A 12,846-nucleotide genomic window follows, 5' to 3' on the forward strand; every position below is an offset into this window, starting at 1 on the left:
GGCTCATAAGGCTTTGTTCTGTAGAAGTGGAAGTTTGGTGAGGTTAGTAGTTGATGTGTCCAGTAGGAGAGCATTGCAGTAACCAAGTTTGGAGAGGATTAAAGCATGCGCTAGGGTCAAGCAGTTGTTCGGGGAGAGGAATTGTCTACTCGGAGATATTCGTTTTTAAGTGTATGCAGTGGAGGATGAGACTGAATGAATCTGTCTGCTCATAGAAAGATCATCATCTAGATACACTCTCAGGGTTTTCACCTGTTTCAGGACTGGGATGGAGGTGCTCTCAATACACATGGATGCATAGTTTTTGTCAAGAGATTTTAGCTAAGCGGGGGAGCCCACAATGAGTAGCTCAGTTTTGTCATCGTTTAAGCAAAGGCTGTGCATGGCCATCCAGGTTTGGATCATGATAAATGCGTTGATTGTAGCAGTGTCCTGGGTGTAGTGACCGGAGATGGGGATAAGGACTTGAGTGTAATCAGCAAAGTTAGTGTGATGCCCATTGAGTCCAGGAGATCGAAAAGGGGTTATGCATATGTATTATACAAAGTGGGGGAGAGGCAGGAGCCTTGGGGGAACCCCCAAAGGTGCAAGGATGGGGTCCACCACCTCGTCTCCGAACAAGATTTTCATAGTACGATCGGCCAAGTAAGACTGGATCCAAGCAGTGGCTTCAGGTGAAAACTGGAAGTTTTGGCTGAGGTGCTTGCACAGCTTTTCTTGGTCAACTAAGTGAAAAGCCGGTGATAAATCAAGGAGCAGTAAAATGCATAGTTTTCCAGAGTTCCTGATACTGTCCATCTGAATTTTTAGATCAAGGACAGTTGCAGTACAGTGTTTTGGTCGGAGCCCTGATTATCTTGAGCCAAGGAGGTTATTGATCTCTAGGAAGGATTGGATTTGGGAGTTGGATACACAATCCATTATCTTCAGTAGGAAGGGAATAGTGGTGATGGAGCGATAGTTGGCAGGGACGGGGGGGGGGTCAAGTGTGGGTTTTTAATGAGGGGAGTGGTCCAAGAAGCTTTGCTGTTAAAGAGAACAGAGTTAGATGTGAATGAGGCGTAAATGAAGTCTGTGATGATGGGGGCTAGAGTGAGAGCACATAGCTTTACTCTTTGCACTGGGCATGTGTCACCCTTACAATTGGATGGCTTTAGTGAGAGGATGGTGGACAGCACATCTTCCTGAGACACTTTGGGGAATTTGAAGGTGGTGGTGTCAGAAGGTGAGGTGGTCAGTGGCTGGTTGTCAGCGCCGGACGAGAATGGTTTGGCGAGAGATTCTCTTTTGTCAAGGATTTTGGCCTGTAGTGAGTCGATTTTATGTGCCAGGGCGTTTTGTAGAACCGTACACCAGGCTTTGTCAGCTTGGACACAGGGCACATTAGTAATGGGTGATTCCAGTTCTCTTATTATAGAGAAAAGCTCTTTCATGTTCGAGCTGGTGCTGGATATGCAAGAGCTGTACAAGTTGGATTTGTGGTCGACAACTGCTGTTTTGTAGGTTTTGGTAGCTAGGGCTAAGGCAATTTTGTTAGGAATGGTGGGGTTCTTTTTTAAAGATGTTCTGAGGCTCTTTTTGTGCAGCGTAAGTTAATGAGGTCCTCATTGACCCAAATGTTCACAAGTTTGTGGGGTTTGGCAGTTTTTTCGGTAAATGGGGCATGACTGTCAAGTGTGAGTTGTAGGATGGTGTGATAGAGGCTGGTGATGTGATGCGGTTGGTGTTGGATTGGTTGTGGTTCATGTAACTAATGTGGAATTCAGGCAATCCAGAGTGAGGTTGCAGGTATTTTGAACCATAATGGGCTTGGGAGTGGGGGAACGTGCAGTGTGGATGTTGGTTATTCATAGCTGGAAATTAATGAGGAAATGGTCGGCCCCAGGGATTTCAGAGATGGCTGTGATGTTGAAGGTCAGAATCCAGTCAAGGATTCAGCCTTTGTTGTGGGAGGGCACTTCTACTAGTTGGGTGAAATTCATGTCTTCCATGGCAGACAAAAAGGCTAAGGCTTTGGGGTTGTTTTGGTCATTGAAGCCAAGGTTTGTCTGATAGGATGATGAGTTTGGTGGCAAGTTTCAGTAGTGGGGTGATAAGGTGAGGAATATCCAGGGCTGGTAGGTTGGAGTTGTTGGGTTGTCAATAGATAAGTACAATATTGTAAGTGGTTTGGGGGTTGGTGGTTAGCTTTAAGAGTAGCAGTTTGTATCCAGTAATGGCAGGTATAGGAGATGATCCGATTTGCAGTGAGGTATTTACTATGAGAGCAACCCCGCCGCCTGTGGTGTCAAGATGGTCAGAACTAAGGATTGAGTAGTCAGGAGGGATGGCTAGTGCAAGGCTGGGGCCTGAGGCTGAATGAAGCCAGGTTTCCATAATGGCTAGCACATCTAGTTGGTGTTCAAGTATGAGATCATAGATGTCTATGGCATGTGCTCCTAATGTGTGGGCATTGATGAATGCGCCCTTTTAGGGTTGTTTCTGGTAGGGTCTTATGGAACTCCAGGGGTCATGCAGGTGATGAGTGTAGAAATTGGTCCACGCAGACTGTGCCTAGAAGGACTTGGGGTTCGTAGGTAATAGGTAGCGGTACTGGTGTTGTGATTGGTGGGTGCTGGGCAAGAGAATTATCATGTCTAAGTGTGAGGAAGAATGGTGAGGTACGGAAGGCGAGTTGGTTAAGTCTGAGTGGGCCTATAGATTGGACTGTGGACAGAGGTAAGTTGGTGCTGCAATTGGAGGTTCTAGCTCTGAGTCATGCAGAACAAGAGGGCCCTACACATGCTTTGGTGTTAGATCAATTGACTGGGCTTAGTGAAGTCATAGCTGGAGAATTCATATGGGAGAGTAGGCAGTGGATCTTATTGGGAGCTTGAACTCGAGGTAAGTGTGTGAGTTCAGCATTAGGGAACAGGGATGACTGGAAGGAGGGTCTAATCAAGGTGGTTATGATCAGAATGGGTCTATAGCTTGCGTAATGCTGATGTGTGAAGGGCTAGGGTCTCGAGGTGTCAAGTTGGATCGGGCGCATTTAGAGAGGGTGTGATGGACTTGAGTCGATTGGGGATGAACAGTAGCCATGATGTGCTTGGGGGGAGTCATAGGTCTTAATATCAGGGGGAAAGTGTGTAAGGACTGTATTAGGAAGTAGGTGAAAGTTGGTAGCTGTGGCAGCACCAGGCAAGGAGGAAGATGCAGGGTTACTGGGCAATCCGACAACTGTGGGGTCACTAGGCAATCTGGAAGCTGCGGGGGCGCTAGGCATGGTGAGAACTGTGGGCAATAAAAAGACTGCAGGGTCACTGGGCAATACGAAAACTGCAGGGAGACTGGGCTATCCAAAAACTGCAGGGTGACTGGGCAATCCGAAAGCTGAAGGGGAACTGCGCAAACTGGAAACTGGGGGGGCATTAGGCATAGTAAGAGCTGTGGGATCACTGGGCAAACTGGAAACTGAAGGGACGCCGGCTACAATGAGTAGAGCCCAGCAAAGGCATTTGGCTGCTGGCGTGACGGCAGGGAGAAATGGTGTGGGAATTGGTAAGTTGAGGGGAAACAAGCAAAGTGAGTCTGGCTGAGAGTCCAGTCTCTCCCCATTCCCTCACGAGTCACTACGGAGCTTTGCAACTACTTTGAGAATGCCAGATTTCCTACCTGACTTGATTGTTGAGCCAATGGAACAAGTGGGCCCACGAACACGGCAGCAACAACGGCTACGAATAGCCTCACAGAGACAAAGTGAAAGTGACTTGTAAGGTGAGTGAACAGACTGTAACTAACGTGAGCAGAATGTTATCTGACTCGCGGAATACTCTACACCCTCAGATAGCAACAGATATAGATACATCTGTAAACATGGTGCAGAAGGTGGAGAAAACTGCAACTGACACAGAAAATACATTGACTACCCTCGACGTTACCAACGCTGAACTTTTGTAGGGTGATACGTTTTTTTTTATATTGAAAGGAGCAGCACCGAGAGAGTCCTGTGTCAATACAGATGGTATCTAATCCTTACAAAGATGTCAATGATCTCAAAGCAACTGAACAGAACAACCAGAGCCGTGACAAAGAATGCAGAAACCATGTCAACGAAATCGAAGCCCGTTAGTAAATACATATCAACTCCTACAGCTTCTGCTGTATCCAAAGGAAAACAACAATACATTACAGCCCTCAAACTCCAAAGCAATTTGAATGGCGAATTGAATGGCGATGAAAGGGACCTAGGTCAAAAGGTGGAAACTGCAAATGCTAACGGACATTATCCGGTAGACGTCAGCAATGTGCACGATGACAATTGTCAAGCAATTGACCTCTGCATGTCTAGTGTGCAGTGCTCGCCGACCTACTTGCCATTAAGGAATCATTCATCAGAAAATTTATCAAATCTGCAAGACCAGCACGGACAGCAAGTTTCTAGTGAGGCAGCGACACAGATTCACAATAATGTAATGGCAGCCCTTACAATCTTGCTTGCCCAATTCTTAAAGCTCTACAGGATATTCACAGCAGTTTAAAAGACCATGATACCTTGCTTGCTATGATCCACGCTAAACTCTTACATGTAGAAACTTTCACAACAACTATTCGTGACAAACAGGGGGGCGTGGGTAAGTAGCCATGTGATAGGACTGGTCTCCTGCCGATCGTGCAAGATCCTGTCGTGCACACACGGTAAACCTAGTGCACTCGAGAAGCAAACTGAGCCACTGCTGCATGAATATGCGAGGTACAGGATGAGCATATTTGTAAGTAGATCTGTGGAGAGGAAGCATGGCAAGGACAGAAAGAAAGGTGCGCGAGTCCGGGGATGAGAAGAAAGAACATGGCGCCCGCACTGTAACAAAGAACTAAGCTACGAACTGTACGGTTGGAGTGGAACTGCAGTGCGACTGTGACGTACAGTCACAATACCCGGCAGTGAATGCTGCATGAACTCCAGATACAGCTGACACGTTGGCCCTCGCAGAACGGACGCCCAGGTGCACCGACGGTGGAGTGAGAGGGCCACGACACATAGGGTCCCCACGACGAGAGGCATTGAACATCAGATAGGATTTCCTCCCCGTCGTGTGTCAGACAGGATCGGGGACTCACAGGCATCCATTGTTGGTAACCCAGAGCACATTGAAGGCTTGTCTGAATACATGCAATACAGGCGGATACATGGAGACAAATAAAGCATCCTGTTGAGGTCACACAGAGAGCGGAATCCTAAAGAATGGAACAATAGAAGCTGTTACACCATTTTGACGTGGGCAAACAACATGCACAAGTAAGGCTGGATGCTGCACAGTATCTATTAAGATTATAACGTGAAGGAACCTGACACAGGAAATAGGCTTGTAACGGCAACACGGAACCTTTAAGCAGATACAGTAGCCTAAGCATAGTCTCGCTGCTTGGGCCCATACTGTGAAAGCATTGACATTGCAGCAGATATCCAATGCTCGGAGGTGATACATAGTATAAGCCAAAATGCGCCAATGACAAGAGCGTGCAAAAATAGCTGGGGCTGCCGGCAGAGTGTGAACAAATTATATCGGACACTGATGGAACTCGCACTGGGCAGTCATTTGCATAGCTTTTAACGTGAGGCAGTGCACGAAAATAGAACCATTCTACCTGTGGTTGGAAGCACGAATGAGAAGGAGCCCCACAACGAAGAAGTCACCGCGCACAATCCCAGTCATTACTCCAAGAGAAAACAAATTAAGATGGAGGCCCAAAGAACAGACACCTGCACCAGCTGAAAAGCCCCAACAACAACAACACTAATAGTGCAACTAGAAACAAATTAGATGCAGAAGTCGTGTGAAGAGGTCCTGAATAGATGCAGGGCCCAGGCAATAAAAACCGCATGAATACTGGAAATAACATAGACAGACGGGGAGGCTTCCCGAGTTGGCAAAAGTACAGATAAACAACGCCAGTGTCAGTCACCCGAAATACGGGCCAAAGGGACGCTGCTGCTGTGAGCACAAGGGTGATACTGCACTGGCAAAACAAAAAAAATACCACAGATTTGGCAATAAGAAAGGTGCGTGGAAAAGCCCTACCAACACAGGAGGCGGATGGTGACACAGTGGCGCCAAATCCTATAACAGTTGGGGCAGGAAATAACAAGCACCACAGCACCAGGAGTCCTGACACGCTGAAGTTGGGGGGGCCACCAGCAGAGGAAGACGGTCCAAATTACGCTGTAAGTATGGCGTGTTACACGGGACGGTCCGCGCATGGTATGCCCCACCAGGCCCGAGCCGGACCGCAATTGGTGGGCACCCAAAACCATACGCGACCCAAGACTGCAGCGTAATAAAGAACCGGAATTGGGTTGCGGGGGATAGAAGACCCCCCCCTGAAGAAGCAAGGACCATACAAGGCTCAGTAAGCCAGCAAATAAGTGTGGCGGGCACTGCACATAAGGAATTTGACCAACTGAAAGAGAACGCACGCGTGGAATGGTACCACCTGCAAGTCATGGACACATGTGGATGCCCAGCCCAATAACCTATACTGTGCTAGAAGCAAGTGATTTGGTGGAGCAGGCAATCTAGCTGGCGGACGATGAGAACAATGGAACTTAAGAGCGGCAAGGCGAAAGGAAAACAGACCACGATGGACACATTCACTAAAGTATCGCACTCCCCGACCATGCCCATACAGGTGAGAAAGGACACGCAGGAAATGATGGCCACGCTGCGGAACGTCCAACTTATCCTGGACGCCATAACAGAGCTGAAATCCTCATGGGGGACCAAGCTGGACACAGCCATAGCGGATCTGAAAGCAATGTTGGACTTCAAGATTGGTACGGTGGGGGTGGATGTCAACGTCCTATGACAGGATGTGAGGGCACTGGCGGAACACACAAGTGGCCTTGAAAGCGCAGTGAAAACTAACACAGAGGTCAGCACCGCCAATGCCAAAGAAGTTCACATAGTGAAACAAGAAGAAGGGAGGGCAAGACACAACAATATTCGTGTGGTGGGGCTGCCTAAAGGGGAAGAGGGCTCAGACCCGGCGAACTACGGGGAAAACATGTTGATCCAAGAGATAGGGGCCAGCAAGCTCTCCCAAGGATTTGCAGTCGAAAGGGCACATTGAGCCCTGACAAGAAGACCTCAACCGGGAGATCCTGCCCAGGTAGTAGTTGCCAAGATACTGAACTACAGGGATAGGGAAAAGATCCTGGAATATTTCCGCAAGGGCTGAACGATACACTGAGCATATGCGTCTATTACTGTGTACCCGGATTACACCATGCTGGTGCAAAGGCAACATCTCAGCTACGTGGCAGTAAAAAGACGACAGAGCTTCTGGCTTGAAGTACATGCTCCTGTATCCTGCAAAGCTCAAAATATTACGTAAGGGCAAGGCACTCTTCTTTGAAACACCGGAGGAGGCGACAAGCTGGTTAGATGCCCAAGGCTACCTTGAAGGAGCAGACGGACTGGAAAGAGACAAACAGGATAAGTGGACCAACGCCATATTGTTTAGCCCGATGCAAATGTAGCAGGGATGACTAGAAGGGAATGCACGTGGGGAGTTAGCAGGATGTACAGACTAGCAATTTTGCACACTCATCATGTGGACTTGTGGGATTGGAATACAAGCGAGCAACGTCAGGCATGGGTTGGAAGTGCGCAACAAATTAAAGCATTAAAATGGGAGATACAGGAGGAGCGAGTCTTACCCCCAGTAGTCAGAGTAGTTGAATCACCAGTAGGGTGGTACGCCCCTGCTATGTTCCGAGTACTGGCAACAACCGGGAAAGGACTAGATGCAGGTTTGTCTGAGATCCAGGGATGGAGCTGGGCATCAGTTGGGGTCGGAGGGGAAGGGAGGGAGGAAAGGGGGGTAGTTAGGGAGATTTAGTTTGGGTGGAGGGGCGGAAGAAGAGTTGGGGGGTGTGCAGTGGAATTACAGTTGGGGTTGGGAAGGTTGGGGGTCGGGAGGGGAGTTGGGGGATATGGTGTGTTATTACTTAGAGAACAAGCCTACACACGCGCACCGCAGTGCTTGAAGCGGAAAATGAGGACCAGAGGAGGGACTGGGTGTGGCTGAAACATGGAAGACTTAAGATATTGACCTGGAATGTCAGGGGGCTCAACAGCTACTTGAAGAGAAACAAGATCATGATGTATTTAAAGAGACAGAAAATAGACCTCGCCCTAATACAAGAAACACACCTCATGAAAGAAAAACTAACTGGAAAGGAGCCAGAGGGGTGGTCACTTGGGTGACGCCACATGTCCCCTTTCAGCTACTACAGTGTTCGGCTGAGGCAGACGGGAGGATGGTAGTAATACAGGGATTGATAGAAAATAGAGAAATATGCATTGTCAATACATATGCCCCGAACCAAGATACAGTGGCCTATTTTAGGACCCTATATAGTAAAATGAGCCCATACCTGGGGGGTGCGGTTATTTGGGGCGGCGATTTTAACTGCACGCTGGACCCCCAGGGTGGATAGGTCAGATAAGAAATTCAACAAACCCTCGCTGCCAGAGCTCTGAGGACCCTATTGGCAGACCTTTGACTAGAGGATATATGGAGGCTACACCACCCACATGATGGACACTATTCACATTACTCAGCCCCACAAAACTTGCACACACGGCTAGACTACGTGTTTGCCTCACAAGAGATAACTGGGGAAATAGTGCAATCCGTATATAAAGCGAGGGTCCTTTCTGACCACTCGCCATTGGTCTCAACATGGCAATACGTGGCCCAGAGGGCCAAGATCCCTACTTGGTGACGTAGAGCAGAAGCATTGAAAGATATGGTGTTCAGAGAAGACCTCAGAGAAGAAATCATAGAATACTTTGGAAATAAAATTGGGAGTGTAGAGTCGGCTGGAACTGTATGGGAAGCATTTAAGGTGGTGGTGAGAGGAGCAGCTATAGCCAAATCTAAAGGGTTGCAGGGAGGCATACTATTGAGTGTACAGTACACAGAGGCAAAACTAGAGACAATCCTAGTCAAAGGAGGAAACTCCGGGAAGGATGCTGAAACCATCAACCAATTGCAGCAGGAATGTATGGGACACTGGGAGAGATTATGCAATTTAAACTATAAGAAATACGAAGAAAGGCAGCACGCAGGAGGCGATAAGACAGGGAAATTGCTAGCATGGCTGTATAAAAGTGAGACCCCCCAGACAAACTATCAGAGCGGTATGGGGAGAGAGTGGACAAATATTAGATACCCAACAGGGTGCAAATGAAGGGTTCCTTGAATTGTATAAACGATTGTATGGGGACGCAGGAGGTGAGGAAGGGGGTGAGATAGCGGAAACACAGGAGGCTATCGGTTTACCAAAAATAAGTGCTGAAGAGCGAGAAAACCTAGAAGCCCCAATCACACTGGAAGAGTTATAGGCGGTGGTCGAGCAACTACCTACCAGTAAGACCCCGGGAGTGGATGGACTCCCCAGCGAATTCTACAAAATGTATAAGAAGGAAGTGCTCCCTTCACTTATGGCAATGTTGAACAAATCATTTGAAACAGGAATATTACCAGAATCCTTTAGAGAAGCTATCATTATTCCACTCCTCAAACCCAATAAGCCAAGCATGGCCTGCGGAGTGTACAGACCGCTATCTATGCTGAACCAGGACAGCAAGGTACTCACGGCTGTGTTGGCAAATAGAATGAAACCGGTCATAGGCAGACTAATGCATCCTGATCAGACCGGTTATGTTCCACACAGACGCATAACCGACAACCTGAGACAGCTTCACCATGTGATTGAGCAAACAGAAGGAGCCTCGGGCGAGTTGGCTATAGTATCATTAGACGCAGTGAAGGCCTTTGACTCTGTTAAATGGCCTTGGCTGCTAGCAGCCCTAAAAGAATATGGGATGGGACCTGAATACCTGAAGTGGGTGAAATTACTGTGTAGCTCACCACTAGCCAGAGTCGGGGCGGGAGCGACCATTTCGGAAAGGTGGTGTTACGCTCACCTGATTCCCACGGGGGCGTCGATCTGGACGGGCCCGCTGTTGCTTCCACCAGAGTAACACGTGGAGCCGAGATGACAGACTGGACAGACTCACTTAGCTTTGTTTGTTGGACTCGTACGAATATCTTTCTGCAATGGAGAAGGGGAATTAACCTCCCGTAATCTGAGCGTTAACCCGCCTTCCCACTCCCCTTGTCTGCCCAAAGAACACTCCTGAAGTCCCCTCTTAATCTCACCTGATGATTTGGAAAGATGAGTTCTCCATCCTGTGTCGAGCGCAGGGGCACGTAGACGACCAGTTACTTCACTGGCGTGGAGGAATTGGCGAGTTCCAGTATTGACTCTAAAGTCCAATCGTTCGTAAGAGTTCAAAAGTCTGATCTTCACTCTGCCAGATTCCTTGCAGGTTGCAGATTTAAACCACTAGAAGAGTTCCAAGTGGCAATTGGTAAGATCCTGGTAAGTCTATTGTGGTTCTCCCCTTTGGGGCCGGGGTACAGCGATGATGCAGAATTAACTGCGCCGACCCGAAATGAGGCGAGTACCCCCCTGTGGTAAATCAGGTAAATCTTTGGAGTTAGGTTGTTTTGTCCTTGTTTTCCCCTTAGGGGCCGGGGTGCGGTGGTGATGCAGGATTGACTGCGCCGACCCGAGATGAGGTGAGTACCCCCCTGTGGTAATCAGGTAAGTCTTTGGGGGTGGTTTGTATTGCCCTTGCTCACCTATTTGTTCTTGTCTCCTCCAGGTTTTGAAGAATGGCCTGGAGATGCTGGGTTCGCGATGGAGTAAAGGAATGCAGCCCCGGATGGTGAGTTCAGCGCGGCGCTGCGAGGCACTGTGAAGGCTTCTCTCTTCCAGATCGACGATGTGCTGGATCACGGATTCAGGTAAGGGTTTTGTTCTGATCTCTTCTCCTTCTCTTTTTCTTGTTCCAGGTGTTCCAGGGCTGCAGCGGGCGTGGCTGAAGACTGGAGCTGCTGAAGACACGGTGAGCGTTACGCTGCAGCACGCAGAATTACGCGAAGCACGTGTGGCTGTCCGGGTGTGGCTTAAATAGCCTTGGAAGAAGTTCCAGGTAAGTATTCTTCCACAGCCCCACCCGAGAGGAAAGGAGTCCCTGAGGTAAAATAGTCCCTCTAAGCCTCATTTGGCTTGTGGCTTCATGCAGCATGGTCTGCATCAGGTAGGTATGCAGCATGGTCTGCATCAGGTAAGTTTTCTGTAATGAGCCTGGCGCCCATGGTGCCAGGACTGACTTTATTCTTATGAGCCTGGCGCCATAGGCGCCAGGACTGTAGCCAAATAGCCCCTAACTGGGGTTTTTGGGCATGCTTCAAGTGGCATGATGCCTACTTCAGGGGTTGCTGGGCCTGGTCTGGCTTTCCGGGGGCAGGCATCGTGACAGCACTCCCCCTCAAGGCCCCTCCTAAAGCTGTTCTTCCTCTCGGCCTAGGTTTGTCTGGAAATTCTTGGTGGAACCTTTTCACTAATTGAGGTGCATGCTCATGGTCACTAGGCTCCCAAGATCTTTCTTGTGGACCATAACCTTTCCAATCAATGAGATAGAAGAGTTTTGATCTCACCCTTTTAGAGTCCAAGATATTCTTGACTTCAAATTTGGGTTCTCCGTCTATGAGGATAGGTTCGGGTGGGGTGGTTAGCCTAGTTCCTGGTTGCACAGGCTTCAAAAGAGACACGTGATGAACACGCATATGACCAGGCAGGTCCAACTTGACGGCCACTGGGTTAATTATAGCCTTAATAGAATAAGGTCCCAAATACCTGGGGTTAAAAGTCTGTGTTCCCTTGAGTGGTAAGTACTTGGTGGCTAACCATACTTGGTCCCCTACTTGGTATTGCGGTGCTTCACTCCTGTGTTGATCAGCATCCTTCTTGTATTTATCCTTAGCCTTTTGTAAATGTGCAGTCGCCTCTTTAAAGGCTTGTGTGATAACAGCGTGGAGATGGTCCACTGCGGGCATCTCTAAATGCTGGGGAGAATCTAAATCTGAGGTTCGAGGATGGTGAGCATATATGGTAAAAAAAGGGCTTTGTTTAGTTCCTGAGTGTACAGAATTATTGTATGCATACTCGGCGATCCAAAAAATGTCTTTCCAATCCCCCTCAGATTGATGTAGCATACAACGTAGGCATTGCTCAAGAGTCTGGTTGGTTCTCTCTGTTTGACCGTCGGTCGGGGGATGGTGGCTGGTTGAAAGCCTAACATCAATTTGTGCCAGCTGGCAGCACTTCCTCCAAAAATGTGAAATAAATTGACTTCCCCGGTCCGAAATTAACACGGAAGGAAAGCCATGTAGGCGGACAACATTTTCAAGGCACTCCTTGGCCAGGATTGAAGCTGAAGGTATTCCTTTTAAAGGAATGAAATGGGCCATTTTAGAAAAAAGATCTACAATAACTAGAATGGTGTTATAACCATTGCACGGGGGTAAATCCGTGATAAAGTCTAATGACAAGGTATGCCAAGGAGTAGGTGGTATGTCTAATGGTTGTAATAATCCAGCAGGTTTTTTCTTTTCCCCTTTATTTTGAGCGCAAATGCCACAAGACATTACAAACAACTTGACATCTTTTCGCCAGATGGGCCACCAAAACTGTTACTTGATTTTGGCTTCAGTTTTTCCAATGCCAGGATGCCCTTCCATCAAGGTGTCGTGGTAATGAGAAATGACAAGTTTCTGTAGTTCCTCTAGTGGCAGAAATAGCCGTCCTTGGTAATAAGGTAGATTGTTGGTGACAGAATACTCTGGACCTTTCCTTGCCCAGCCCTGTAAGGCATTGGAATCAAAGAGTTGATGGACCCTTTCTTGAAGGTCCTCCAGAGAGTGTATGGATGTCAGACCAAGGAT

The sequence above is a fragment of the Ambystoma mexicanum genome, chromosome 1p, assembly GCF_040938575.1.
Source record: "Ambystoma mexicanum isolate Mex_15411 chromosome 1p, UKY_AmexF1_1, whole genome shotgun sequence".
Taxonomy (NCBI): Eukaryota; Metazoa; Chordata; class Amphibia; order Caudata; family Ambystomatidae; genus Ambystoma; species Ambystoma mexicanum.